The 25,033-nt window shown below is 38.8% G+C and overlaps 1 protein-coding gene across 2 annotated transcripts in view; it reads right to left on the reverse strand.

Moving 5' to 3' along the window:
* The window catches only part of TMOD3 (tropomodulin 3), a 79,844-nt gene extending 66,647 nt beyond the window's left edge, over nt 1-13,197 (reverse strand). The window contains exons 1-2 of one of the 2 annotated variants that reach the window (XM_020980898.2): nt 13,039-13,197; nt 7,689-7,781 (exon numbers count right to left, since the gene is read on the reverse strand). The gene's annotated coding sequence lies outside the window, so the exon portion shown is untranslated. The remainder of the gene's footprint in view (nt 1-7,688; nt 7,782-13,038) is intronic. The other variant, XM_020980890.2, reaches the window with a different exon arrangement.
* Between the last annotated feature and the right edge of the window lie 11,836 nt (nt 13,198-25,033).

The following is a 25,033-nucleotide window of genomic DNA, read 5'->3' on the forward strand; positions in this document are numbered from 1 at the left end:
TTGTTTTTGTGTCATGTACCCCTTTGGCAGTCTGGTGAAGCCCACGGATCCCTTATCAGAAAATTTTAAATATATAAAATGAAAATACATAATTTACAATGATAGGTAGCACGGTATGGTGGATAGAGCTAGACTAGGTATCAGGAAGACCTAAATTCAATCCAGCCTCTGACACTTGCTGACTGTGTGAACACATAACCTCTCAATGCCCTAGCAAACTTTGTACAGCTATAAGCTACACAACAGTCACCATCTGCACTGGTAGAAGACACATGGAATTTTCTTACTAGCTGTTCCTTTTACCAATGCACAAGTTATAATGAAAACAATTTCTTGGCAAATAGGATGGATAAAAACTTGATATGTATAATAAAAAATGAACCAGTAAAAAGTTACACTGGTAACACTAGTTCACAATGGTCAAAGTATATGAATAAACAATTTTCAAAAGAAGAAATGCATAACATTAACAACCTTTTGAAAAATGCTTAACTTCATTAATAATCAAAGAGATGAAAAGCAAAACAATCTTGAGGTACCACCTCATACCCGTTAAATCGGCAAAATATAAATAAAAGCAATAAAATTCTGTGATGGCAAGATTGTATCAAAACAGGTACAGTCATTCTCTGCCGGCAGAACTGCAAACTTGCAGAATTTTTCTCCGTGTGCCATACAAATTAAAGTATAATCATATCTTTGGGGTTTTTTGGTGTTTTTTTTTTATAATCATATCTTTGGACCCAATAATTTCTTTGTTAAGGATATGCCCTATACATTGCACATGCTACTGGATACAGTCAACATTTTGGTTAGTTTTGTTGAACTGCTCATGTCCCCCCCCCCCTTAAATCTTAGTTACAAAAGAAAAACTTTATTTAAATAATGCCCATTTTAAAAAAATCAAAACCAGATAGCATACAGTATACACTATGATCATGAGACAAATAGTAAATGAAAATGAATGCCGAACTCTTGATGCAAACTTTGGAGATATTGAAAAGGTGTTTTGATACTTTATGCACTAAAATTAATTAATTTAAATATAAATAGTTATGTATTGAGTGTAGTTGTTTGTATTGATATTTACTCTAGAAAATCCACCTCTCCCTCACTAGGGCTGCTCACAAATAATTTCAGATACCTACGGGTACTTGGATGGCAGAGTTTAATGAAATGACAATACAAAAACTGGGCTATGAAACAAAACATTTGGAAATATAGGAGTTGAGAAAATGCTCAGGACCAGTGAGATAATACTTGAAAATTTCATTAAAGTCAGCATATATTTACTGTTCCAGGTTTCAACTTGGCTCCTACCCCACTGTTTAACATGCCCAGATCTCCATCTTAAAAACAAAACAAACAAAAAATAAAAAACAACAAAACCCCTTTTACTTGAACCTGCCATTCCCTGAAGCTATCATCCTATCTCTCCTTCTCTTTCATAGCTAGACTACCACAGACTCACTTGTCAATCCCTTGAAAACTGTCTTCCAATCCTACTATTCAATATAAACTCCTCTCTACAAAGTTTTCTTTTAATTATTAAATCTGATGACTTTTGCTTAGTCCTTATCCTTCCTGACCTATCTGTAGCTTTTAACACTGCTGACCACCCAGGCCTTCCTCCTGAATACCTTCCCCTCCCTGTTCTCTCTCTTGGTTCTCCTATTTCTCAGCCTTCTTTCTCAGTCTCCTTGGCTGGATTGCTATCCATGTCTTTTCCTGTATGTGTGGAAGTATCCTAGAGTTCTGTCCTTGGTCCTCTTCTAATGGTATCTACATGGGTTCAATTATCATCTTTACGAAGATTACACGAAGATCCATATATTTTCATTTCTCTCCTAAGCTCTACTCCTATCACCAAATACCTGCTGAATCTCTCCTTCCAGATGTGCCAGCTATCTCAACTTCAGCTTGTCCAAAACAAAATTTATTTTCTTTCCCTTAAACATAAATCCTCTTCTTAAAATCCCTATTTCTGTTAAGAGGATCAGCATCCTGCCAGTTATCAAGATTCACCTCTAGATCATCTTCTTGACTCTTTCCTCTCTTTCACCTTCCATGACCTGATGGCCACCTAGTTCTGGTTCATAGCAGGTCTCACATCTATCCCCACCCTCCTAGTAACATGGACACATCCCTAATTCAGGCCCTTTTCACCTCTCACCTAGACTACAGTAACAGCTTCCTAATTAATCTCAGTTCCTTAAGTCTCTCCCCCTTCTTCTCCAATTTCTTAGCCACACAGCTGCCAAGATGATGTTCCTAAAACATATGTATGACCATATCACTCCCCTGCTCAAAGAGCTTCAGTGGTTCCCTATTACCTCTAGGATAAAAGACAAATTCTGTGTTTGACATTTAAAGTCTTTCACAATCTGAATCCAACCCATCTTTCTTGAATATCAGAAAACTCCACCTTACACTCTATATCCCAGTCACACTAGCCTACTTCCTGTTCCCCATATACAACATTCCATCTCCCACCTCCATGCCTTTGCACAGACCATTCCTCATTCTTTCAATGACCTCCCTCCTCAACTCCACTTCTTGGAATCCCTAAATTCCTTCAAGACCCAGATCAAGTGCCACTTCCTACATGAGCCTCATCTGATCCCTCTGGCTATTAGCACCTTGACCACCAAATTATTTTGTATTTATGCTGCATATACTTATTGCTATATCCTCTACTTTATAAAGCATATATTATATTTCAGTTGTATATACTTATTGGCATATGCACTCTACTCTGAGTGAAACATATTAAAGTTATAATGTGATATTTGATATGGCACTCAAAAATCCCAGGACAATTTTTATAGCACCTAGTATTTTGACTGAAATCTTGCCTTAAATTACATAATACTTTACTCTTTCAACTCATGGGTATTTAAGCCATTCTCATTATTTTAGCATAACAATATGAAAATAAGTCCAAAGCATGTCTCAGCTTACTCTGGCTTTGGATCTAAGGGGTACACATAATAAGAAGGGTAGTGGGAAAAAAAAGAAATAAAGGGAGGGGCAAAAGGGCCTTATTCCCAATCCCACCCTCCCCAAGGTAGGTTCAGTTCCCTCTTTAAGCTTTCCCACAGAATTCTTCCAGCTCCTTCTACAAACCCTCTGTGACACTAATCCTGACCTCTACCTGAGGTTGGAGAAGCAACATGGCATATGAACAGAATGCTAGACTTGGGTTCAAATCCCAAGTCATTCAAGCATCTCTTTAAGACACAAACTAACTTTTTGTGGGTTCCAAAGACAGACTTCCCATACTGATGAAATCTTATGACCTTGATTTATTGTTCTGAGTTTGAAACTACTTTTTGTTTTCTTTCGTTTTTCTTGAAAGTTGAAAAATTCAACCGGCTCCTAAGTTTTGAGACCAGCTACTAGCTAGTGAGAGATTCTTTAAAGAATAGTAACAATGTCAGACTACAACAGAACATAAAAGTAACTTTGTAAAAACATCAACAAAACTGAAACTGCACATTAACAAAGATTTTTTTTAATGGAGCTAAACTACTTTAAATAACTTCATTTAATTATTTAGCCCATTGTCCCTAGCCCACCTACTCTTTCTCAACTGGCCTTCATATTCCCCATTCATTCACTTTCTCAGATGTTTCCAGGAGCCTGTGACCCATGGCGGTATTTGCTGGTTGTGAACAAATAGCTGTTTATGCAGTTATATTTGTGTAAATCTGTATTGTACATACCTGAAGTAGCATCGGATTAAGAAGAGGTAGTTGAAAGAAATCTAAGAGGTAATCTAGTCCAATTTACAATAAGAGCTAGAATTTATATACTGCTTTTAGGTTTGAAAATTGCTTTATAAATACTTCATTATGTTCTCACAACAACCCCAGAATTAAGGTGCTATTATCATCACCTTCATTTTAAAAATAAGGACACTGAAATGGAATGCCCCACTACACCACATGTGTTATAAATAAATGGTCATCCAAACTCTGCTTGAACATCTCTAGTGAAGGGAAAAATCACCACTAAGCACAGAGAAGGATATAAGAAAAGATTCAGAAGATCTGGGCTTGGGTTTTAGCTGAGACACTCACTAGTTGTGTGCTCTAGGCAAGTAACGTCTCTGAGCATCAGCTTCCTAGGCTATTCAGATTAGAGTCATTATAAAGAAAACACTGTGTCAACCTCAAAAAATTATGTAAATGGGACTGTTATTTTGTCTTTGTATCTTTTATTATTTGTCATTTTCCCAGAAGGGGGACCTACAATACTTGAGGACTTTTCAGGGAACTATTATTCAACTACAGAAATGGCAATTGGAGTAGCAGAAAAGCAAGGAGTTTTTCAGTGAAGCCTCCTGGAATTGAGGAGAACAAGGTAGAGAACTAAGCCAAAATGTATAGGAAAAAACCCAGACCCCAGCCTTCAGCTGGATAAGAATATGTGAAAAGATCGGTATTTTAAGTACCTCCTCCCCTTCACTGCAGAGACGGGGAACTACAGGAGTGGAATATTGCATATACTCTCAGATGTGGTTGCTGTGTTAGTTGATTAGTTTAGTAATAATGTAGTTAGCTGTTACACTGTGTTTTATCTTCTTTTTAAATCTATTAACAAGGGACAGCTTGCTGGGTAGGGAATGGGGAGGATATATTCAGAAATGTATGTCATGAAAACACATCAATAAAAATGTTAGCAATAGTTAACAAGAATTTATTAAGCACTTACTATGTGTACCATGCACTGTGTGGCTAGGTGATGCAGCTAGAGTGTGGGGCTTGGAGTCAGGAGGACCTAAATTCAAATCTGGCCTCACACTCACTAAGGTATTTAACCTTTGTTTGCCTGTTTCCTCAACTGTAAAATGTGGATCACAACAGCAGAGGATTGTGAGGTAAATGAAATAATCTTTATAAAGCACTTAACACAGTGCCAGGCATATAGGTGCTTCTTATTTGTTCCCTTTCCTCCGCCTCCTCCTCCTCCGCCTCCTCCTCCTCCAAAGGCAAAAACCTGCCCTCGCAGAGTTTATGAAAGGACAGCACATAAATAACTATGTACAGACAAGATATAATCAGAGTATGTGAATGTAATTTGAAAGGGTAAAGGCATTAGCATCTGGATGGAACAGGAAAAGTCTACTACAGAAAAAGGGGAGTTTTGAACTAAGCCAGGATAAACAAGACAACAGTATTTCATTTATGGGAGACAGTCAATGTTCCAGACACCCCAAGTAGACTGTGTAGCTTAAAAAGACTATAAAAGCAACCTTAATCTTGCTAACTTGTTTTCCCTGGAAGAGTTTTCATAAATTCTAGTCGAGTGTGTGGAGGGAAGTAAAGTGTGAGACTGGAAAGGCAGAGAAAAGCCAAGCTATGAACAGCTTCAAATAACAAAGAGAGGGAGGGATCTTATATTTGATACTGGAGGTAACAGAGAGCCTCTGAATCTCATTAAGTAGGGTGATAATATGGTCAGACCTGTCCAGGGATTCCAAAATATAGCCATAAATGCTACCTAAATGTTGCTATCTTGTTTTCTCTGATAGAGTTTTCATAAAAAGGTGACTCTACCTAGGGGCTACTTTTCCTCCTTTATTGTTCAAACACTCCCCATTGATTATTATCCTTCCTCATCTCCAGCCTTGTTGGTTTTTCTTTGAAGATCTTTTTTTGTGTGTTTTTTTAAATTAATTTTTTTTTAGTTTTCAACATTCACTTCCATAAGCTTTTGAATTTTAAATCCCCTTCCCAAGTCAGCGTACAATATGAAAGGCTCTACATATACATTCCAATTAAACATATTTTCATATTAGTCATGTTGTAAAGAAGAATCCAAACCAACAGGAGGAACCACAAGAAAGAAGAAACAAAACAGAAGTAATAAAAAGAGCAAATACTATGCTTCAATCTGCATTCGCTCCATAGTTCTTTCTCTGGATGTGGACAGCATTTTCCATCATGAGTCTTTTGGAGATGTCTCAGACCCCTGAATTACTGAAAGAGCTAAATCTATCAAAGTCAGTCATCACACAATGTGACTGTTATTGTGTACAATCTTCTCCTGGTTCTGCTCACTTCACTCAGCATCAGTCCATACGTGTCTTTCCAGATTTTTCTGAAGTGCACCTGCTCACCATTTCTTATAGCACAATAGTATTCCATCACATTCATATACCACAACTTGCTCTGCCATTCCCCAACTGATGGTCACCCCCTCAACTTCCAATTCTTTGCCACCACAGAAAAAGTGGCTATAGATACTTTTGTACATGTGAGTCCTTTTCCCATTTTTATACTAATCTCTTTGGGATACAGCCCTAGATTTTTTTCTGGGTCAAACAGTGTGCATATTTTTATAGCCCTTTGGACATAGTTTCAAATTGCTCTCCAAAATGGTTGGATCATTTCACAACTCTACCAACAATGCATTAGTGTTCCAATTTTCCTGCATCTTCTCCAACATTTATCATTTTCCTGTTTTGTCACGTTAGCCAATCTGATAGGTGTGATGTGGTACCTCAGTGTCATTTTGATTTGCATTTCTCTAGTCAATAGTGATTTAGAGCATTTTTTCATATTACTATAGATAGCTTTAATTTCTTCATCTGAAAATCTTTGAAGATCTTTCAAACTACGTGTTACCAATATATGAAGAGGGACAACAATCACTGATTATTAATCAATCTCTGAAAACTAATAATGAAAAACACTTCCCTCTGCTCAGTAGAGGTAGGAGGGCATACTGATGTATACACTATCAGACATGGTGACTGGTTTTGCTCAACTGTTTTTCTTTGTTACAAAAAAAGGTTTAACAAGGGAAGGGGCAATTAAATGGAAATGGTTCCGATACAAAAACAAAAAGCATCAATAAAACTTTTTTTAAAATTGATATCTGAGCCAATGAAATGTAAGCTCAGAGACTGTTCCAAGGAAAATGGTATGCACTGGAACATAATAAACTAATAAAAATATTACATACAGCCAGTGGTTGTTCTAATGCTTTTCAGCTGAGCAGAGATTTCCACCAGGCTGTTGTTGGTAAAAACTCTATCTGGAATACTACCACCACTACCACCCTTTCTTCAAAGATTCACTTGGAATAGGAGTCTGGTGTTAGGTGGAGTAAAGAGGAAGGCAAATTCACTCTATTATCAGGAAGCAAATGCAACTCCTTGGGCACAGTTCACTAGTGATTGTGTAAGAGAATCTCCCTATTCAGTTTATTGACAGCAGTTATTCTAATTAAACATTCCTTTATTGATATTTTAACTTTCTCTAAGCTGTTAGAAAAGCTCTTTGTGTATATATATATGTATATATATATATATACATATATATATGTTTTTTATTCTGAACTAGACATCAAACAAAATGAGCATTCCCATTTACAAACTAAAAGAGGGCTGTTATTTATAAAACTATGACTATCAAATGCATGCTGCCTGTTTTTCCCTTTAAGTTTATAAGATCAACGAGTGACTTTCAAGAGTTCTCTCACATGTCTGTGTTTCTATTCTTTTCTGTGCATTTTTTTAAATGCACAGAAACAACCCTTTAACAACCCTCTTTTCTTTCTTGATAACCCTATCCCTTGCCTTCCATCTCTAACTCCCCCCATCCAAAAAAATTTTGAAAAAAATTAAAAAACAAAACACTTGTAACAAATATGTAAAGCTAACCAAAATAAGTTCCTACCATGGCCAGATCCAAAACCACAGGTTTCATAGTGCACCTTGAGTCAATTACCTCTTCATCAGGGGGTGGGTAGCATGCTTCATTAGCAGTCCTCTGGAATCAAGGTTAGTTATTACATTAATCAGAGTCCTTAAGTCTTTCAAACTTATTTTAGAAAAACCCTTTGAAATACAAATAATTATTTACCATTTCTTTTCTAGAAAAAATAAAAATGGAAAAAAAATTTTTAATCAGTCTCAATCTATTTCCAGCATGGAATAGGGGTTTAGAAAGAGTTTATAATTTAGTAAGAAGAATGAGCACTGTCTAGATTATACCATCACAGAAGGCTCTAACTCTACTTTCTAATGAGGATTCATTTTTTTGTTGCTGTTTTTGGCGAATTTCCAGAACTTTAAACATGTTCCAGATATAACAGTCAAATAAAAATGATTCTGGGATCTTCTATAATTCTTCTATTCCCCTACATTATCATAAAGAATCAAGCTGACTACAAGCTGACTACAGATAAATTGTTTCATAAAATATTTTATATTTTATATAGTTCTGGCCTTAGAGTCAGGCAGACCTGAGTTTGAAATCTGCTTGACATGCTGGCTGTCCATTGGCAAGTCACTCACTTTCTCTAATCTCAGTTTCCTCACCTGTAAAAAGGAGATATTAAAACCAATAGTATCTATCTCACATGGTTCTCTAACCTCAGTTTCCTCATCTGTAAAATGGGGATATTAATACCAATAGTATCTATCTCACATGATTAGAGTGAGACCAAAAGTACAGAGCTCTACAAATGCTAAAGCACAACATAAATGCTAGTTGTTATTTTTAATCAAAAGAAAATTTTAATTCTTCACATTTTCCTAATACGGTGTTTGTCATGCTATGTACAGTGGGATCACCAGTGGATTAAAAGAGCTTCCTAGTAACTCTCATATTTCCCTTTCATTCTGCCTTGTACTCTTGGTGTAAGGAATCTAGAGCAAAAAAACGGTAATAAGTAGATGAGAAGAAATAGGGAAGAGATAAATCAAGAAATGACAAGGAAAGTTCTGACAAAAACAGTTTAGTTTCCACTAACACTCATTTCTGAACCTAAGAACCCTTTTGTCATCCATGTTCTCACTCATTCCTTGTCTTGTTGTCTTTCAGTCTCTTCTTCCCTCTGCCTCTTTGTTAATCATGACTGACATTTACCTAACAATTAGATTTATAAATGTTTTATAGATATAATATCTCATTTGATCTTCATGACAACCCTGTGAGGTAGGCACTACTATAGTTATTATTTTTCCAGATGGGGTAACAGGCTTAGAGAACAGGTCTTGCTCATGGCACACAACTAAAAAGCAAAAGTGGCATTAGAGTGTAAGTCTCTCCTGACTTTAAGTGCAGCATTCTTTCCATTATACCCACTTAGTCAACAAACATTTTTAAGCACCTACTACATGCCAGGCACTGTGCTAAGTGCTGGTTATACCCAAAAAAAGGGGGGGGAGACAGTTCCTCCCTTAAGGAGCTCACAATTGAATGGGGAAACAACTAGCACACAAATATGTCCAAACAAGCTACATTCAGGATAAACAGGAAATAATTAACAGACGGAAGGTACTAGAATTAAGACAGGGCTGTGAAAAGCTTCCTGTAAAAGATAGAATTTTTGGTTGGGACTTGAAAGACGCCAGGAGGAATCTCTTCTTTCTCCATCTCCTCTATGTCTCTAACAGTTGGGGGAAAAACCTCAAAAGTCATCTACTCCAACCCACCAATGCTCTCTACAAGAGGGGCTCTTACCATGGAGTCTAGTGACAGATTTGAGGGGGTCTGGGAACTTGGATAAGAAAAAAAAATTGCATCTTTATTTTCACTGAGCTCTAAATGAAATTTAGCATTTCCTTCAATTATGCATGTAGGCAGCATTGTTCTGAGAATGGTTCCATAGGCTTCACCAGACTGTCAAAGGGTCCATGACACAATCCCAACAAGTGAATCATTGAGACTCTACCTAATGGGAAACTAATTCTTAAGGGGAACCATTACTCTTTTGGAAAGCTCTAACAGTCAGGAAGCCTTTTCTTCTATTGAACTGAAATTTACTATCATATCTTACATCTTCTGTTCTCCAGGCTAACCAGCCCTAATTCCTTTAAACTATTCCCGATATGGCAATTTCACTTCCCTACCCCACCCCAGATGCCCTCCTCTGGACACACTTCAGAGGCATTAAAATAGAAAAGTAATTTCCCCAGGAAAAGGGATATATTCTCTAGTATTCCTTACCCCAAACCATCAACATGACCTTACCTTAATGCTAGTGCCTTCTAAGATTATCTCCAATTTACCTTGTGTATATCTTGTTTATACATAGTTGTTTGACAGTTGTCTTCATTAGACAGTGAGCTCTTTGAGATGATGGGCTAGGTTTTGTTTTGTGGTCGCCAACCTTCTTTGTATTCCTAGCACTTAGTATAGTGCCTGGCGCAGAGAAGGCAATTAATAAATGCTTGTTACGGTGACTTATCTGTCTCACAACACACTATAATTGGACTTTTCTCTCTCTCTCTCTCTCTCTCTCTCTCTCTCTCTCTCTCTCTCTCTCTCTCTCTCTCTCTCTCTCTCTCTCTCTCTCTCTTCCTCACTCCCACCCCCAATTTGAAGGCTAGAATTAACACATGAGGACTGTTGAAGAATGTGTTGAAAGGGAAAGTGTGCAGGATTTGGAGTCAAGACACTTACTATCTATGTGACCTTTAACAAATCATTACACCTCTGTTTCCCCATTTGTAAAGTAAGGGTATTTGGACTTGATGAATTTTATGGCTCATTCCAGATTTAAATTTGTGTTCTTAAGATGCAGTCTGTGAGGATGGCAACCAAACTGCCCTAATCCTCATTTAGAAAAGAAAATGGATCTTACGTTCTGACAATCTTGACCAAGTCAAAGGAAACCTCCCTTTGGCCCAGTCCTAGTCTCTCTTTAACTCCACGCCTGAAGTACCAGTGCTTGCTAGGTACCTGTGCCTGGATCCTATCATTATCTCAAACACAACCTGTCCAAACTCATTATCTTCCCCGCCCCCTAAACTCACTCTAGTGAAATTTGCAAACACTATTTCACGCTGTATTTCCTATCTGAGAAAAGAATCAGATAAGAACGAGTAGTATTTTACGCAAGAAATTATGAACACTGATCTAATGAACTGTTTCTAAATCCCTTTCATAAACTGAAGAAATAGGTATATAAAACTAAGGGCAGTTAGTTGGCAAAGTGGAGAGAATGCTGGGCCTGGAGTCAGGAAGGCTCATCTTCCTGAATTCAAATCTGGCTGCAGACACTTAACAGCTGTGTGATCCTGGGTAAGTCACTTAACCCTTCTTGCCTCAGTTTCCTCATTTGTAACGTAAGCTGGAAAAGGACATGACAAATCACTCTAGTATCTCTGCCAAGAAAACCTCAAATGGAGTCATGAAGAGTTGAACATGACTGAACAATAACACAAGACTAAAGGAAATGAGGCAGGGAAAGGGAGCATGGGATAGTGGAAAAAGCAGTGGATTTGGAGTCAGAAGACATGAATTTTAATTTTGGTGAATGTAAGCAATCATTTCATCTTTCTGAGTTTTAGTTTCCCCATGTGTAAAACTTGCTTAATAGTTACCTCAGAGTCATAGTGCAGAAAACACTTTGTAAATGCTAGAGTATTATACAAAAGTCTTAGTGCAGTTTTAAACTCTCAAAGCTTGAAACTGAACTAAAACCTTTGAGACACCCTGTATTTGTGTGACCTGTTATGAAAGGAAAATAATAGACTCAAAGGCTTTAAAAACAGGAAGGGACCTTAGGCCAGTCCTCTTCCCATTTTAAAACAACTGAATTCAACACGAATTTATTAATTCCTACTATATACAAGGTACTGTTTTTGTTTGCTTGTTTTGCCTTTCTTTGTTTCTCAGGCGATTAGCACAATGCCTGGTACCTAGAGTAAGCACTCAGTAAATGCCTATTGACTACAAAAGAGAGTAAGGATAAAGATGAAAAACATTTCCTGTCCTCAAGGAGCTCACATTCTACAGGAATGAAGAAAATAAGGCCAACCAAGTCCAGACAGCAAGCCAAAGGAGATTCTGGTAATGCTTTGACTCTCTTCTCTATCATTCCCTTTTGCTTCGGCTTTCAGCCTACTGCAAATGGAATGCTGAGTCCTATAATAAAATGTTTAGTCTCTTAGCCTAGTTATAAAGGTAAGAAGGTGGAAGAATGACTAGCAGTGATAAATGAGTGATTCCAAGGCTATTTTGTTTTTCAGGTCAAATATAAATTGGGAAGGCCTAGTAATTAATTAAAACTACTGAAAACTGATGTATCTAGGGATTCCTAGATAAAGGTAAAAACACGAACTACACACACACACTCACTCACTCCAGGGAGCAAAGGGGAAAAGGGTCCACTGCAACCATGTTATCCAAACAACCAAGCCTCTGCATTAATCCCCTATCAACACTCTTATTTCCTGTTGAAGTTATGACCTTCTGGGATTCGTGTTACCGTAGATTTCAATAACAATTTCGCTTTGAGAGACACCAAAGGCAAGTTGGAAAAGTTATCCTTTACAAAACAATAAACCAAGGCAGTTTTGTACCCTACCTGTAAAACTGGATTTATTTTTAAAAAAGGAAAACTCCAACTTCTGTAAGGCAAACGCCCCGTGACGTAATCCTGCCCTGCAGATACCTGTGCACAGGGCTGCACAGTGCATGCCCACTTGGGCGACATGGGAATAAGGAACTTTCTCTCAGTACAACACACTCGATACTTAAAATGCAATGGCAAAACCCGTCCGTGACAGCTGGATTTCTCCGGGCAATTTTGTAAAGCCTCGCGGAAGGCCAGTCTCGCCCAGATCGCCGGAGGGGGGGCGCGCCGGGCTCCTTCCCGAGCCGAAGCTCCGGGCAGGAGCGCGGGGAGCCGGCGGCCAGAGCCCCGAGCCCCGCACGCCCGCAGGGCCGGGACGGGCCGGGCTAGGCGCTGCCTCCCGCGAGCCGCCGCTGCAGCCCATGCCTGTGGCATCCCGAGAGCAGCCCGCCGGGCTCTTTCGCGCCCCGCACCAAGGCGCGCGGCCAACGCCCAGCCGGCCCCACTTCCTCTCGCGCCCGCCGGATGCGCCCCCCGAAAGCCAGCCGGCTGCTCCCCTCGGCCGGCAGCGGAGGAGCCCGAGAGGGGAGGAGGAAGCCGGTGGCGAAGACTAGGCGAGGCGAGAGCCGCTCCCTCCTCAGCCACTATGGCCGGTCCTACAATCCGGCCCGCATTCTTGGGGCAGACCGACTTCCTGGACAGTCCTGGGGGGGCCCTTACCTGACGCCCGCGAGGGCTGCCAGTCGCCGCCGCCCACTTCCCGGGTCTCCAGTCCCAAACGCTCCGCTCAGACCCCACCGCCGGAGCCACTCGTCAGCAGCTGGACCAAGTCTCACCCGGCTCCTCGCAAGGGCTCGTGCCCCCACCCGCCGTCCGCGCGAGCGCGTGCGCATACGTGCTTTTCGATTGCGCGGCCTCATGGGAATTGTAGTCCCGTGTAAAGGCTGGCGTGACCTGTCCCTGGAATCAGAAGTTTAGAATTGGAAGAGATTGTAGATATAATGGAGGCCCCGCCCCCCTCATTTTACAGACGAGGAAACTGAGACACAGTGAGGTTAAATGACTCATCCAAGGCCCCACAACTAGTGTGGGGTCGGAAGTTTAGAAAACTGTAGGAGTTTAGAGTTTAGAGCATATGGAATCCACTCCTCCCCCATTTTACAGATGAATAAACTGAGGCATTGTGAGGTTAAATGACTCATTCAGGGTCACACAGGTAGTAAGAGTTTGAGGCCAGATTCTAACCTAGGTCTTCTTAACCCTAACTTGATCCAAGAAAAGGTAGTTTAGACATTTAAGTAATAATGTATGTTTTATGTAACACTTTTAAGATTTGCAAAACACTTCCCTCACAACTGCCCTTTGAGGTAAGTAGCACAAGCTGGGGAAACTGAGGCTTAGGAATTGAGTGACTTGAGGAGGGTTATACAGATTCCAGTTTCAATCAAATTCAATAAACATTTATTTTAGAAACTTTGCTAGGGCAACTAGGTGCTGAAGTGACAAGCCCGGAATAAGGAGGACCTGAGTTCAAATGTAGTCTCAGACACTTAATGTGTGACCCTGGGCAAGTCACACTGTTTGCCTCAGTTTCCTCACCTGTAAAATGAGCTGGAGAAGAAAATGGCAAACCACTCCAATATCTTTGCCAGAAGAACTCCAAATAGGGTCAGGAAGAAGAAAAAAAAAAGTGCCACCCCGTCACTAGGGATTGTTGTTCAGTTGTTTCAGTCGTGTCTGATTCTTTATGACCCAACTTGGGGTTTTCTTGGCAAAGATACTAGAGTGGTTTGCCATTTCCTTCTCCAGCTTGTTTTCCAGATGAGAAAACTGAGACAAACAGGGTTAAGTGACTTGCCCAGGATCACCCAGCCAGTAAGTGAGGCATCACCAGGGGTACAAAGACAAAAAAGAAGTCCCGATCTCAAGAAGAGGCCTACATTCTTCTAGATTTGAATCCAGGACTTCATTACAGTTAATTGTGGATAACATTTGATATTTACACAGCACTTTACAACTTACAAAGCATCTTACACATATTATCAAGCAACAAGCATTTGTTAAATGTCTACTCTGTGTCCAGGCACTATGCTTGGTGCTAGGTAAAAAAAACAAACAAACAAGGAAAACAGTAGGCTGTCTTCAAGGAGTCACATTCAATTGGGGAAAAAACATGGACATACATGGAGAAATTGGAGTGAAGGATACTAACCCATACTCAATGGAAATCACTTTTCTGTCTTAAAACCTTTCTAACATAAGCAGCAATTAAAGAATCTTCTATTTCGTGTGGACTTCAACTTTACCCTGACCTTAGAAAGGCTTAAATCTCTAGGGTATGTTTCTTTTCATAGTCAGGGGTTATGCCTCCGGTTGCTGCTGCCAGGGAATGATGTCAACTATTTTAGACTTCTTATGGAAATACGTGCAAAAAATTACTCATGCAAAAATTAAGGTCTAAACAAGGCTTAAATCTGGTAGGAAATCACTGCTTGGGTGTGGTGTTTCAACTGGTTGCCAAGGATATGAACTCAGAGAATATTTGTTAACTCTTTCTCTTCCGGTCCCCTTTTGGCTTCTCCTCACTATGCTTTATCTTCTCCAGCCCAATTTTATTTTTAAATTTAACACAACAAACTAATATAAAACAACATTCAACAGTTAAAAAATTTTAAATTCAATACTTTTTACAAATTAAAAAAAATCATACACTAACAACTTTTTAACTATTTCCTTTACGTCAGTAAGGTTATACAGGTCTCTTGGGAAGTATTACTTATTTATTGCTGGGAGTCACTATTTTCCATGAGTTCTTATAAAAGTTCTGTTTTCTTTGACTTGTAAATAACCTTTTTCTTCTTTAAACTTTATGAAATGTGTGCTTACAAAGATGATTATACAACACTACATAGTATCATTTAGTAAAATTCCCTGTTTTTCTGAGTGGAAGCAATGAGCCAGAGATCTGAGAAATGCTTCAAAGTGTGTTCAAGCCCTATGTATCATGTGAAAGGCTGTGACACAAAGGCTACACTCACTGACCTTTTGTATACATTTAGGATCACAATTCTATTATATACCAAGGACTTCATGAATCTCACTTTTTGTTGCATGAGTGCCTGCATCAGAAAGAGCCAGTGACATCTCACCTCCGTTTTTTGAGATATTTTAGAACACAGTCTAGTTTGAATAAGGCCGCTTAGCCCAGGGGAAAGCAGAAGATGGAAGAGTAATTAGGCATAGAGAAGGATGCTTCTCCTAAGCCCCAGTGGGAAGTACAGATATGAGAAGGAGATGCACTGTCCAGATGCTGGAGGATAGAGGAAATAAAAAATAATGTCACTGTGAGCCTACATAGTGTTGGAGACACAGAATGGCTTGTAATATGCATCGTGTTACTCTAGTGACTAGTCCCTGCAAAGGTATAGGGTATTTAGGGTTAATAGGACTTTGTGTGTGTGTGTATGTGTGTGTGTGTGTGTGTGTGTGTGTGTGTGTGTGTGTGTGTGTGTGTGGGTTTAAAAAAAAGAGCTGAAGGTCTTGCTAAAAGGAAGATTAATTCGGAAAGTCAATAATTGTCTAGGAGATAGTCACTATATACGGGCCTTATTTTTGTTTAGTTATTTTCTTTTGTTGCAAGGGAAAGGGATATCTAGAAATGACTGCGATGTAAAAATGAAAAACCAGTAAAACTTCATTAAGAAGTTATGTCTTTGTAAGGACAGCTAATGTTTTTTTTTTCCCCACGTGAGGCATTGTTAGAGAGCTGGTCCCCTGGAAAGGTAGTGACCCCATCTACTGGAGACAAGGGTGGAAAACAGAATTTCAGAAGGCAGCAAGCTCTTTTTTTAAAATTTATTTTTATTTTATTAATTTATTTTGATTTACCAACAATCACTTCCATATGCTTTTGAGTTGAAAATTTTTCTCCCCCTTCCTCCCCCCCACCCTCCCCAAGATGGCCCACAATCTGATATAGGCTTTACATTTATATACCCATTAAACATATTTTCACATTAGTGAAGTTGTAAGTAAAAATTAAAACCAATAGGAGGAACCATCAGAAAGATGAAACAAAACTCAACAGAAGGTAAAAATAAATGATAGCGATTTGACTTCCATAGTTCTTTCTTTGGATGTGGACAGCATTTTCCACCCCGAGGCCTCTGGAGATGTCTTAGATCCTTGTAATGCTGAGAAGGGTTCAGTTAACAATATTAGTCATTGCATAATGTGGCTGTTATTGTGTACAAAGTCCTCTTGGTTCTGCTCACTTCACTCAGCATCGGACCATATAGGTCTTTCCAGGTTTTTCTGAAGTCAGCCTGTTCATCATTTCTTATAGCACAATAGTATTCCATTACATTCATATACCACAACTTGCTTAGCCATTCCCAAATTGATGGGCATCCCCTCAATTTCCAATTCTTGGCAGCAAGCTCTTTCACAGCAAAATAACCACCTCTTTGGAGAGAAAGAAAGTTTCCAAAGAGTTTCCAAGAGTGGAGAACTTTAGGAAGAAAAGTTGAAGATAGCTCCAGGGAGACCTACAAGAAATGGAGCTGCAGAAAACAAGATGGCAGGTCAACTACTACTTGATGGTTGCTGAGGATAGATAGCTTCAGGAAAGAGGGCACCAGGGAGGAGCAGTGACAGGAAAGCAGCAACTACCTGCTGAGAAATGATAAGTGAGTGCTTTTAAGCAGCAAGCACTACCTTATAGATAGAGGAGAACACCAGTTTACGGAGGCAGATCCTGATCTTCCCCCTCTTCCTTATCCTGGGCAATGTTGTAAGTTGTACAGTTCTTTAGAGAGAATGTTACTCAGTGACGAGCATTATTACCTTTTATAGGCTCAGTTGAATTATATCAGTTTCCATTAACTTATAAGTGAAACTATTCATGTTCTAGTCTGGGTAATTGGAACTATCCTTGAAGGAGTGTCAAATACTAAAGTTCCGAGATAATCTGGGCCTTAACATTGAGAGAGCTCTCCTGACACAAGGGTTTCAATTACACTGGTCTACTTTTCTAGGGTTTTGGGAGCTAATTACTATAGTTTTGATAATTAATGGTTTATAATGTGCTTTAATGTCTGGCAAAGTAAGTACCTTTTCATTAGTCTTCCCCACCCCTATCCCCCCAGAATATCTCTTGATATTCTTGCCTGTTTATATAAATTTCATTATTTTAAACACTTGCATAAAGCTCATTAGTATTCTAATTGACATTGCATCAAATTTATTGAATAATTTGGTTTATCATAACATTTTTACTATGTTCCTTTGCCTTCTCCCTAAGGGTTTTGCTCTAATAGCTTACTTTTCATTTCTCTCCTAATAGCTTTATAATTATTTTTATAAAGGTCTAGTTCATATTTTCTTAAGTTAATACCAAATATCTGTCATTATCATGATGCTTCAATGGTACCATGATCCCACTGATGAAGAAAGAAGTGTGATGGAGACTAGCCAAGATGGCAGAGTAGCAGGAAGAGGTACACATGAACTCTTCCCTCACAAGTATTCCACAAGTCAAGAAGACCAGACTAAGTTTAAATTGAGAAATCTAAGGAAAAAAATCACAGTGAATAATTTTTTTTAGCCCAAGTGAGCATAGGAAGACAGAGAGGTCTGCAGACACTGGGGACAAAGTCTAGCCAGAAACAGGGAATAATCACAGTGAGCAGACCCCACAGGAGATAGTATACTTGAGTAAGAAGTCTCAGATCTGGCACAGAGGGGGCTGATCCCGTGTATGGAACAGGAACAGATGCCCACTGGCAGCACTGGCACTCCTTAACCAATGCTGGGTCACAGATACAGTATGGACTGAGGAGGGGAACTATACCTAGGGGTGGCCAGAAGTCTTGAGGTGCAGAGCAATGAGCAGTCCCAGGTCCTAGGCTACGTGCTGGGCAAAGATCAAGTATGAAAGCAAGCAGCAATTATGTGACTCTGACCTTGACCCTAATTCTAACACGAAGTCCTAAGTCAAGAAGTAAGGTTGAAAGAATGAGCAATCATACAAAAAAAAGAATCACACCAAAATGAGTTATTATGGTGACAAGTACACCCAAGACACAAACCCAGAAGACGAGAATGAGTCCAAAACATCTACAAGCAAAGCCTCAAAAAAAAAAAATCAGCTTGGGCACAAGTTCATCTAGAATTCCCGGAAGAGATGAAGCAAGATTTTTTTTTAAAGAACTACAATGATTTTATAAATGAAATGAGAATACTAGAAGAAATCACTGGAAAAGAAATGAGAGTTACAGAAGAAAGAAGTGAGAATTAATAATTTGGTGCAAGATAAAACATTACCCAAGCAACAGACTCCTTGAAAATTAGAGCAGAGCAGCTAGAAATTAATGACTTCATAGATAACAAGAAATATTAAAACAAAGTTTAAAAAAATGAAAACAATAGAAGTGAAATTTGTCTGATATTAAAAATAAGTGACCTGGAAAATGGATCAAGGAGACATAATTTAAGAGTCATTGGACTAACTGAAAGCCTTAATTGAAAAAAGCCTAGACATAGTATTTTTTAAAATCATGAAAGAAAACCTCCCAAATCTCTTAGAACCAGAGGACAAAGTGAAAAATAGAAAAAAAATCCACCAGTCATCTCCTGAAAGTAACCCCAAGATAAAAACTCTTAGGAACATTTATAGCCAAAATCCAGAGCTTACAAGTCAAAAGAAAAATACTACAAGCAGCAGCCATAAAGAAAAAATTTAAGTACCTAGGAGTCATAATCACACAAGATTTAGCAGCCACCACTATATAGAAGCAGAGAGCTTTGAATCCAGAAGGGAATAGAGGTGGTGGGGAAGGGAATAAGCATTTATTAAGTGCCTACTCTGTGCCAGGTACTGAAATATTAATAAATATTTCACAGAGTTAGGTGACTATTATCTCCATTTTACAGTTGAAGAAACTGAGGCAGAGATTATGTGATTTGCCCAGAGTCATACGGCTAGTAAGTGTCCAAGGCTAGATTGGAACTCAGATCTTCCCAACTCCAGGTCTGCTGTGCCACAACTGCCCCTGATGGGAAAAGATATAGATTTAGAATCAAGAATAATTTACCCAGAAAAACTAATTCTAGAGAGAAAAAAAAACCCATAATGAAATAGAGGACTTCCAAGCATTCCTGATGAAAACCCTAGAACTGCACAGAAATTTTTAAATAAAAACACAAGGGTAGAGAGAAACACAAAAAGGTAAGTATAAGCAAGCATAAAAAGGACTAAACAGAAGATGAACTGCATATATTTTAATATGGGGAGATGATACATGTCTTCCTTCAGAACCTTATCATCACCGGGGTGATTGATGGCATCTAATAAGACAGAGGACCTGGGAATGCATTTGTTGTATTTTAATGATCTTAAAAGAAGAAAGGAAGGGAAGGAAGGGAAGGGAAGAGAAAAGAAGGGAAGGGAAGGGAAGGGAAAAAGAATAATTTGGGAGAGAAGGAAGAGGGAAGGTGGAGGAAATTATCTTACATAATCAGGGATAGAAGTAGGAGATAAACAAGGAGGAACAGGTAGGAGGAGTGGGTGATACTTTGACCTCTCTTTCATCTGAATTGATCACAGAGGGAAGAATACAGACAGACACACACACACATAACTGGATGCAGAAATACAAAGAGAGGTATAAAACAAAGGTAAGAAATGATAAGAATTTGTGATAGGATCTGGGGTGAGAGAAACTGAAGTGAGCAGGAGAGCAGATGCAGATTATACCTAGTCTAGAATACTAGTGCTGAACTTACTCCTCTCTCACTACCCTCTTCTTTATAAAGGGAAGAATGAAAACAGGTCAACACAATGACTAATCACAACTTCTGAGGACTCCTGATAAAACATGCTACCTAACTCCGGACAGAGCAGTGATAGACTCAAAGTGTAGACTGAGTCATATTTTTTGGGACATGACCAATGTGGAATTTTTTTGATTATGCATATTTATTGCACAGGTTTTATTTATCTATTTCAACAGGAGGGTTGGGAAGGTGGGGTAGATTTTGGATCTTTGTTAATTGAACAAAAATAAAATTTAGATTAAAAAACAGAGGTTAGGTTGAATACAGCTAAAATTAGAAGGGGAACAGTGAACTGGAAAAAAATTTTTTTGCAAGTTTCTCTGATAAAGGATTCATTTCCAAGATTCCAAGGATTGATTCAAATAATAGTCATTAGAATAATAATTAATAGAGTGATAGTCATTCCCCAATTGATAAATGGTATGAGTCAAGAGAAGGGTTAGAAGCATGAGGTGTTATGGAGGTAGAATTGACTAGGCCTGGCCACTGAGAGAAGGATGAAAGAGAGGGATGAGTGAAGGATGCCTCCGAGGTTGCAAACCTATTCGACTAGAAGTATGGTGATACTCTCAATAGAAATAGAGAAGAGTGGTTTAGAGAAAAAGATGTCTCTATCCACTCAATGAGGTCAAGTCATCAAGACTAAAAGACGAACAGAATAGATCACTGAACTTCCATTGGTGATCTTTGAAAGAACTAAAACAAGAGAATAACATTTGCTCTAAGGACTCGGGCAAATGTTATTCTATTTTTCAATAAGAAAGGAAGAGAGTAGGAACTATAAGCCAATGAGCTTAACTTCTATTCCTGGAAAAAAATTTGAGTGTACATTTAGAGAATGGTTTGTGGACTCTTAAAAAAAGGAAGCATTGGCCACCAAATGTCAACATTGCTTTATTAAGAACAGGTCCTGTCAGATTAACCTAATTTCCTTTTTAGGCTGGTAGATTGGGGATGTATGGTGTAACAGATAGAGAACTGACATCAGAGTCAGGAAGATCTGGGCTTAAATGCTATCTCTGACATATACTGTCTGTGTAACTTAGAGAAAGCCACTTAGCACACCCCAGGCAACTCTTTAAAATACAAGTTGCACAATAGGTATGGAACTGAATTGAAAGAGGGAATTTCCCTCATTGGGAGTTCATTATATCAACAAAATGTTCTTTGTTTTGTTGGGTTTTTTTAAGATGAGGAAATTTGTAGATGTAGTAGAGTTAGATTTCAGGAAAACATTTGACAAAGTCTCTTATACTATGCTTGTGGGTAAGATGAAGTGATATGGACTAGAATTCAGTCATAGTACTGTTGGATTTGGAACTGACTGAATGATTAGCCAAATCCTCTTTTGTTTTGTGAAGTCTGGATTCAGTCGAAGTGCCAAACTTGAGGACCTAGAGGACCACACATGGCCACAACCCCTGGCCTGGACTCATTCATTAGTCAGTCAATGACAACTTGGAAGTGCCCCAGGAATCTATCTTGTGTCATTCAACAGTTTTATCCATGATTTAGATCAGCTCTTCTTAGCTGAATATGGGGGTTGTGAAAAATTTGGCAGCAGTAGAAGGTTTCTGAACACGCAACAACCAAAAATTAATTCAAAATCAAACATATAATGAATCCGAGGTGTTTCTGGCAGTGCTTGCCCAAGTTGCATTGTGCAACTTCTCTGTAGCCTGCGTTCTGAACACATAACATGCAAGCTTTGCACCTTGCGTGCTGTCACACCATGCAATGCCAACAAACACTGCCAGAAACGCCTCCTCTCAGATTCAAGACTTTTGTCTTTAATAAATGGTAAAAGTATACGTTTACCAAAGAATTGTTTAAAATAAATTTCTTTGTGGTTTATTATCAGCAAATGTTTCATTTATATACCTATTTTACATGCTTATATACCTGGGGTCCTGTAAAAATTTCTCAGGCAAGAAGGGGTCGTAAGTAGAAAAAGTTTAAGAAACACTAGCTTAAATGAATAGCTAGATAGCAAGCTTGTCATATTTGCAGATAGTGCATAACTTGGAGGCTAGCTAATATATTGGATCTCATGAAGTGAGAATGATGCATTAGAAGTTAAAAGGGATAAATACAAAATTCTATACTTGGATCCCAAAATTCAATCAGTCTAAAGTAAAATTCTACACCTGGGCTCCAAAAGTCAACCTCACCAGTACATGGGTTGTCACTTACAGGTGGAGGGGCAGGGGAATGGGAGCAGTGGCTGAAGGTTGCCTGAAGACAGATCTAAGCTTTTTGTCAGAAAAAACTTCATATGAATGTAACCCCTGTCCCAGTGTCCATTGGTATGGGACTGTCTCCTTACTGGTAGAGATGAATGCTCTTCCCTGTGTGAGTGGTGGGGAGGAGTTGGCGAGATTGAGGGCTCTAGACTTCTTCAGCCTTCTTTTTTAGTTTTGCAGCATCAGCATACTTTTGGCACTTTAGCTTCAAGAGGAAAGATAGATGACTTCAGGGCGCTGCAGAAAAAGACTCCAGGGTTGTGAAAATGACCCACCCATTTTGGATAGTAATTTGGAACTATGCCTAAAGGGCTATAAAAATGTGCTTACCCTTTGACCCAGCAATAGCACTTCTAGGGCTGTATCCCAGAGAGATCATAAAAATGGGAAAAGGACCCACATTTACAAAAATATTTATAGCAGCTCTTTCTGTGGTACAAAGAATTGGAAATTGAGGGGATCCCCATCAATTGGGGAATGGCTGAACAAGTTGTGGTGTATGAATATAATGAAATACTATTGTGCTACAAGAAATGGTTAGCAAGTGGATTTCAGAAAAACTGGACTTACATGAACCGATGCTGAGTGAAGTGAGCAGAACCAGGCAAACGTTGTACACAGTAACAGCCACATTGTGTGATGACTACTTTTGACAGACTTAGCCCTTAGCAATGCAAGGATCTAACATATCTCCAAAAGTCTCATGATGGAAAATGCTATCCACATCCAGAGAAAGAAGTATGGAGTCTGAATGCAGATTGAAGCATGCCATTTGATCTTTTTTTTTCTGTTATATTTTATTTCTTCTTTCCTGTGGTTCCTCCTATTGTTCTAATTCTTCTTTACAACATGACTAATATGAAAATATGTTTAAAAGGAATGTATATGTAGAGCCTTTCAGATTGCACATTGTCTTGTGAGTGGGAGGTGGGGAAGAAGGGGGAGAAAATTTAAAACTCAAAAACTTACGGAAGTGATTGTTGAAAACTAAAAATAAATTAATTAATTAATTAAAAAAAGTAAGAAAAAAAGAAAGACTCCAGGAAGGCACAAGGAACTGGCAGTCTCCATCATGTCCCTATCCCAGATGGCTACTCTAGAGACTTCAGATAGTCTCCTCTTGGGTGAGATCTAGAACTCTGTTTTGGTTGAGTTGAGTTACCTCACCCTCAATGGGAGAGCTTCTTCACTCTATATTGTCTGGTATATGTTCTCCTATGTATACCTTCTCTGACCTTTGTTTTGCTATGATCTGGATAAATGGATTTCTTTGCTATTCACTATGTCTTTATTGTGGAACTGGTATTTGGTGGGAAGGGCATCAAGACATTGAAATAAAATTTGAGGTTCTCCTTCCCCTCTCAAAATAACATGGTGATCAGATGTTAGATTGAACCCAAACATACTGCCTAAACTAATAACATTTTTTCCTACTGAGAATTTTTTTTTATTTTATTCCATAGCTTTTTTAAAAATTAATTTATTTTGATTTATCAATAATCACTTCCATAAGCTTTTGAGTTTTAAATTTTTCTCCCCTTCCCTCCCTCTCCACCTCCCTCCCCAAGATGGTGTGCAATCTGATATAGGCTATACACATACATTCCTATTAAACATATTTTCACAAAGACTAATAACATTTAAGGGAGCAGGCAGACACACTTTTAGCACCGTACCCTCTCTCCCTGAGGAGAGCAGAGTAGCCTCCTACCCCAGCCTCCCACTTTTCCTCACACAAGGGGCCCTGTCATTATACGAGTTAGGCTTTCCAAACATGGGATGAATTGCCTTTGGCAGTCATGGGTTCCTCCTTTTGGGGGCTGGTGTAGAAGGTACAGATTGGACTAGATGGCCTTTGTGATCCTTTCCAGCTATAAAATTCTACGATCAGTAATCAGTCATTTCCTGTCTATTTAGATATAGTCAATGTTTTTTTTTAGTTGTCATGTCCAGTGCTTTTCAAGTCTCTAATTGAAGGTGGTTATGCTATGTAGGCATGAGGCATGAGGCATGAAAGTAATCTACAAGCCTTTTGCCTTTTTTATTTCTTAAACCTGAACCATATTTGCCAACAAGATTTCCACCATTCTCCCCATGCCCATCTTATTGAAGTCAATAAGCATCAAGGCATATGTTAACTTGGTTTAGAACAACTTATCTAAAAATTTTGTGACCTTATATTTATTCTGGATATATTTACAAACACTTTTAAAATTGTGGAGTTGAAATCACCTCATTCCACTTAGGCCTGATAAAGTGTAAGGATAGGACCTAAATTACCCTATCCCACCTAGTCTTGATACATTTATCAGGCAATAAACAAATCTACCTCATTCACTAGGTGTGAACAGGACCTAGACACTCTACAGCCAACAGGAACTTCATTTCAATTGGCTGAGGGACTTGATCCCTGCCTGGATTACTGCCTTGTCGTGGTGGAGGGGAAAGTCCTCAAAGAGAGGGGAATAGATCATCTTACATGTCACCTGAGGAACTTGTAATCAGGGCCACGAAGCAACAGTTAGAATCAAACATGGAACAATTGATTGGTTTAAGATTGGAAAAGGAGTACGACAAGGCTGTATACCTTCACCTTATTTATATAACTTACATGCAGAGTGTGTCATGCAAAATGC

Source organism: Phascolarctos cinereus, unplaced genomic scaffold (assembly GCF_003287225.1).
Source record: "Phascolarctos cinereus isolate Bilbo 61053 unplaced genomic scaffold, phaCin_HiC Scaffold_3;HRSCAF=262, whole genome shotgun sequence".
Lineage (NCBI taxonomy): Eukaryota > Metazoa > Chordata > Mammalia > Diprotodontia > Phascolarctidae > Phascolarctos > Phascolarctos cinereus.